Raw genomic sequence first — 6,000 nt, forward strand, 5'->3', positions numbered from 1 at the left:
GTGCCAGATATACATTACCTCACAGTGCCAGATATACATTGCCTCACAGTGCCAGATACACATTGCCCCACAGTGCCACATACACAAATGCTCCCAGTGCCAGATATGCCCCCAGTGCCAGATACAGAAATGCCCCCACAGTGCCAGATATGCTCCCAGTGCCAGATATGCCCCCAGTGCCAGATACACATGTCCCCGCACTGCCAGATATACCCCCAGTGCCAGATACACATGTCCCCCCAGAGCCAGATATGCCCCCAGTGCCAGATACTGAAATGCCCCCACAGTGCCAGATATGCCACCAGAGCCAGATATGCCCCCAGTGCCAGATACAGAAATACCCCCACAGTGCCAGATATGCTCCCAGTGCCATATATGTCCCCAGTGCCAGATATGCCCCCAGTGCCAGATACAGAAATAAGGGGTGTGGTTTCGTTGGAATGGGCGTGGTTTCACATAAAGGGGCGTGGCATTGCAGGAAAAGACTACCTTATACCCCAGTTCTGCAACCTGCACGCCCATACGTTGGCCACCACAGGAAAGAAAAATAATCCTGATTCATGCCCCTTACATTATTTGTCATTTTTCCTCATTATAGTAATGCCCAGTATACATTATGCCACATACTGCAATGCCCTTAGACATTATTCCACACGCAATAATGCACGACACAATATGCACACACTGTAATGCCCCCGACACATTATGCCACACACCGTAATGCCCGTGACACATTATGCCACACACCGTAATGCCTGTGACACATTATGACAGGAATCGCAATGCCCGTTATACATTATGCTACACACTGCAATGCCCCTGATACATTATAGCACATACAATGTCCGTGACACATTATGACACACACCGCAATGTCCGTGATACATTATACCACAATGCCCGTGATATAGTATACCATACACCGTAATGCCTGTGACACATACCGCAATGCCCTGCCCGTTACACCCTATGCCACACACCGCAATGCCCGTTATGTATTATGCCACACTGCAATGACCCTGAGACATTATACCACATACCACAATGCCCGTGATATAGTATACCACACACCGTAATGCCTGACACATTATGACACACACCGCAATGTCCGTGATACATTATGCCACACACTGCAATGACCCTGAGACATTATACCACATATCACAATGCCCGCGATATAGTATACCATACACCGTAATGCCTGTGACACATTATGACACACACCGCAATGTCCGTGATACATTATGCCACACACCGTAATGCCCATTACACATTAAGTCCTACAGTAAGGCTTCTAATTACTTTTCAATTACCTGCTCGTTGTCAGGGGTTTCATGCACTGGGTGTCATGCTCGTTGCCAGGGGTTTCATGCTCTTGGTTCCATGCACGGTGCCAGGGGTTTTCATGCTCAGGGTGTCATGCTCGTTGCCAGGGGTTTCATGCACTGGGTGTCATGCTCGTTGCCAGGTGTTTCATGCACTGTGTGTCATGCTCGTTGCCAGGTGTTTCATGCACTGTGTGTCATGCTCGTTGCTAGGGCTGTGCTCCCAGTGCCACATATGTCCCCAGTGCCAGATATTCCCCCACGGTGCCAGGTACTCACATGCCCCAGTGCCAAATATAGCCCCCCCCCATGTGCCAGGTACACATATACCCCCCCAGTGCCACATATGCCCCCAGTGCCAGATATTCCCCCCCAGTGCCACATATGCCCCCAGTGCCAGATATTCCCCCCCAGTGCCACATATGCCCCCAGTGCCAGATATGCCCCCAGTGCCATATATTCCCCCCAGTGCCAAATATGCCCCCAGTGCCATATATTCCCCCCCAGTGCCAAATATGCCCCCAGTGCTAGATATGCCCCCCCCCCAGTGCCATATATGCCCCCAGTGCCAGATATCCCCCCCCCCAGTGCCATATATGCCCCCGGTGCCAGATATTCCCCCCCCCTCCAGTGCCATATATGCCCCTAGTGCCAGATATTCCCCCCCAGTGCCATATATGCCCCCAGTGCCAGATAATGCCCCAGTGCCAGATATCCCCCCCCTGCCAGATATTCCCCCCCAGTGCCATATATGCCCCCAGTGCCAGATAATGCCCCAGTGCCAGATATCCCCCCCCTGCCAGTTATTCCCCCCCAGTGTCATATATGCCCCCAGTGCCAGATAATGCCCCAGTGCCAGGTATCCCCCCCTGCCAGTTATTCCCCCCCAGTGTCATATATGCCCCCAGTGCCAGATAATGCCCCAGTGCCAGATATCCCCCCCTGCCAGATATTCCCCCTCAGTGCCATATATGCCCCCAGTGCCAGATAATGCCCCAGTTCCAGATATCCCCCCCCTGCCAGTTATTCCCCCCCAGTGCCTGATAATGCCCCAGTGCCAGATATCCCCCCCTGCCAGTTATTCCCCCCAGTGCCAGACATCCACCCCCCCCCCCCCGCCAGATATTGCCCCCCAGTGCCAGATAATGCCCCAGTGCCAGATATCCCCCCCCAGTGCCATATATGCCCCCAGTGCCAGACAATGCCCCAGTTCCAGATATCCCCCCCCTGCCAGTTATTCCCCCCCAGTGCCAGATAATGCCCCAGTGCCAGATATCCCCCCCCCTGCCAGTTATTCCCCCCAGTGCCAGACATCCCCCCCGCCAGATATTCCCCCCCAGTGCCAGATAATGCCCCAGTGCCAGATATCCCCCCCCAGTGCCATATATGCCCCCAGTGCCAGACAATGCCCCAGTGCCAGATATCCCTCCCCTGCCAGTTATTCCCCCCAGTGCCTGATATCATCCCTCTCCTGTGTCCCTCCTGCTGCATCATCTCCGGCGGCCGCGGGTCTAATAGGGGGAAGTGCCGGTCCGTGAGCCAATTAGAGCTCACGGACGGCACTTCTCCCTATCAGACCCGCGGCCGCCGGAGATGATGCAGCAGGAGGGACACAGGAGAGGCTGTGCCCTCCGTGTCCCTCCAACAAGCGGCGGAGGGAAGGAGAAAGCAGACTGACATGCGGACGCTCGTCCGCATGTCAGTCTGCTGTAAATCAGTGGCGCCCCCGCAGCCCTCGCCCCCAAGCCACCGCGAGGACTGCGGGGGCAGTAGTTACGCCACTGCCCCCCAGTGCCAGGATATACCCCCAGTGCCAGATATGCCCCCAGTGCCAGAAACAGAAATGCCCCAACAGTGCCAGATATGCCCCCAGTGCCAGATGCACATGTCCCCCCAGTGCCAGATATGCCCCCAGTGCCAGATATGCCCCCAGTGCCAGATACAGAAATGCCCCAACAGTGCCAGATATGCCCCCAGTGCAAGATATGCCCCCAGTGCCAGATACACATGTCCCCCCAGTGCCGGATACAGAAATGCCCCACAGTGCTAGATATGCTCCCAGTGCCAGGTATGCCCCCAGTGCCAGATACACATGTCCCTCCAGAGCCAGATATGCCCCCAGTGCCAGGTACACATGACCCCCCCTTCCCCTGCGGCTCATCGCTGCTGCTGTCTTGATCCTGTGTGTAAGGGGAGGAGAGAGCAGCCTGCGCCTCTCCTGCCCTTCAGTCTCCGGCGGCAGTATGGGTGTCTACCTTTAATTCAGTGCCGATCCGTGAGCCAATCAAAGCTTGCAGTCCGGCAGCCAATCAGGAGCCTTGACTGCCGGATCGCAAGCTCTGATTGGCTCACGGGCCGGCACTGAATTGAATGTAGATACTGAGGGGAGGAGAGGTGCACGCTGCGCTCTCCTCCCCTCAAGCAGCAGTGGCGGTGAGCAGCAGCGGAGGGAGGGAGGGAGCGGCGGGCCCGTCGGCGGTGGGTACAACGAACCCACAGCTAAATTCTTAAGGGTACGCCACCCGTACCTGCCCACTTGCACCGCTGGTGCCAGCAGTCACATAGGTATTGGTTCCTAAACATAAGCAGGCATCAGGTGGTTAACAGTTAGAGATGCCTGCAGTTTAAAAACAATCATTTTTGTTAAATACAGTATATAGCTAGCAAATATCTATTTTATGTTTCACACACATACAAATACAACATTTCCAAAAACAAAATGCAGTCTAACCAATTAACTAACTACATTTACGTGATGCCGGAAACACAGATCTGCTGACCAGAACCTCTCAATGGAGGCCATCGGTGATCGGTGATCCATCGAGGGATCGGGGAAATTAACAATGTTACAAATGCCTCCTTCCCCATTCTCGACTGAAAAAGGTCGGGTTGGGGGAATCAGGATTTTTCAACATGTTTAATAACCCTAATCCCCCCATGTAGCCGTCAGAGGTTTAGGGCATTTCCCCGATATGTTGAAGATGTATGGGTGCCCAGAGGCATTTCTAGAGAGGAGGAGATCTGTGTGCAGACTCCGTGTGTGGGCCCCCTACTCTCCTGTAGCCATCACCGCCGCTGTAAGCCCTCTGAGCACTGAGACTCTGCCACAGTGCCAGAGTCTACAGCGCATGCGCAGGACTCCGAAAAAATGGCTGCCATGCCATTTTTTCGGAGTCCTGCACATGCGCTGTAGACTCTGGCACTGTGCCAGAGTCTCAGTGCTGAGAGCGCTAACTGCGGCCGTGACAGCTACAGGAGAGGAGGGGGCCCATAGACAGTCACCGATGGACGCCAGAAAGGTGAGTATAGAAGAAATGGGTGCAGTGTGTGCGGTGTGGGCCCCCTCTGGACCCAGGGGCCCGTGTGCAGCGCACACATACTGCACCCATTATAAATATGCCAGTGTGGGTGCCATAACCTGCTAGTGTTGGAGGCAATCAGCCCCCAGGCATACCCAGTCCACAAAGGAGGTATATCCTTCTGATTGGCCTGCGTGTTATATTATTGCACAGCAGCAGTAGTGGCTACAATGGAGAAAAACAGGCCCAAAGGAAGGTGCCTATCTACTTGTGGATGTAGATTAACCTTTTGGCCACAACTAGCTTAACAGCCTGAAAACTTGGCAGAATAGACTAAACTGTGTTGACTGTGACTGCTTATGACAATGCTAGACTGTAAGACTCAGGGCTAGATGCATCCTCGATTGGAGAGTGATAAAATGGAAAAAGAAAAAGTGCCAGCCAATCAGGTCCTAACTTCCATGTCACAGGCTGTGTTTGAAAAATGACAGTTAGGAGCTGATTGTCTGGTACTTTTTCACTCTCCATTTTATCCAAGCGATGATGCATTTGGCCCACTGTTTTAAAACTGAACCAGGAGACTGATAGATGTACAGGAACAAGTTTATCAACACAGATGAAATAACCTTTCTTGAAGGGTGAAAGACGTGTAGGACTACACAATTTTCACCTTCAAGCGAAGGACATGCAACGCTACTGTTTTTTTTTAATCTTTCCCCTTTACGGTAGATTTACTCCACTTATCTGCTTTTTTTTAGTGAATGCACCCAATTTGTAAAAATGTTAGGTTGAGAAAAAGTTCAGTAAATAGCTTAAAAATGTACAACTAGGCATTTAGCTGTTGTTACGTGAAGCCATTTAGAACTTCCAAGCAACGCATTTTGTTATCCAAGTCATGCCTTTTAAGGATGTTAAATAAGCTTGTGTTATATTATTCTTTCTCACACCAGTCCAAGTGTCACATTAGGGTTGGAAGAAGCTTGTTAGCCGTAATTGCCAGCAGTAGGTTCTATTCTTTCCTCAAGTAATATTCATTGGTAATTCCCAGCAAAATTGCCTCAAGCTTTTAATTTTTTTTGCCATCCTCTTGTCTGGCTTTGCTCTCTTTTAAGTCGGCGCATTTTCCCATGATACTGCACTCAGTGGTTCAAGACAGGGGTAGAGGCGAGGCACTGAGTATCAATGTGGTCTTCAGCGAAGGGGTCAGGCCTAGCGAAAGCCTTTCACAAACAGAGCCTGAACTCTATTACAAATGCAAATCCATTCTGTAAGTGCGGATTGTTTCGGAAGCATAATAGAGCCCGGGAATTCCACAGTTGACTGTTTTCTTAAGCTGCAGGCCTTTGTCTAGGTCTTAGCAGGTCTCTGCAGCTTGT

Source organism: Pseudophryne corroboree, chromosome 2 (genome assembly GCF_028390025.1).
Source record: "Pseudophryne corroboree isolate aPseCor3 chromosome 2, aPseCor3.hap2, whole genome shotgun sequence".
In the NCBI taxonomy this organism is placed as follows: domain Eukaryota; kingdom Metazoa; phylum Chordata; class Amphibia; order Anura; family Myobatrachidae; genus Pseudophryne; species Pseudophryne corroboree.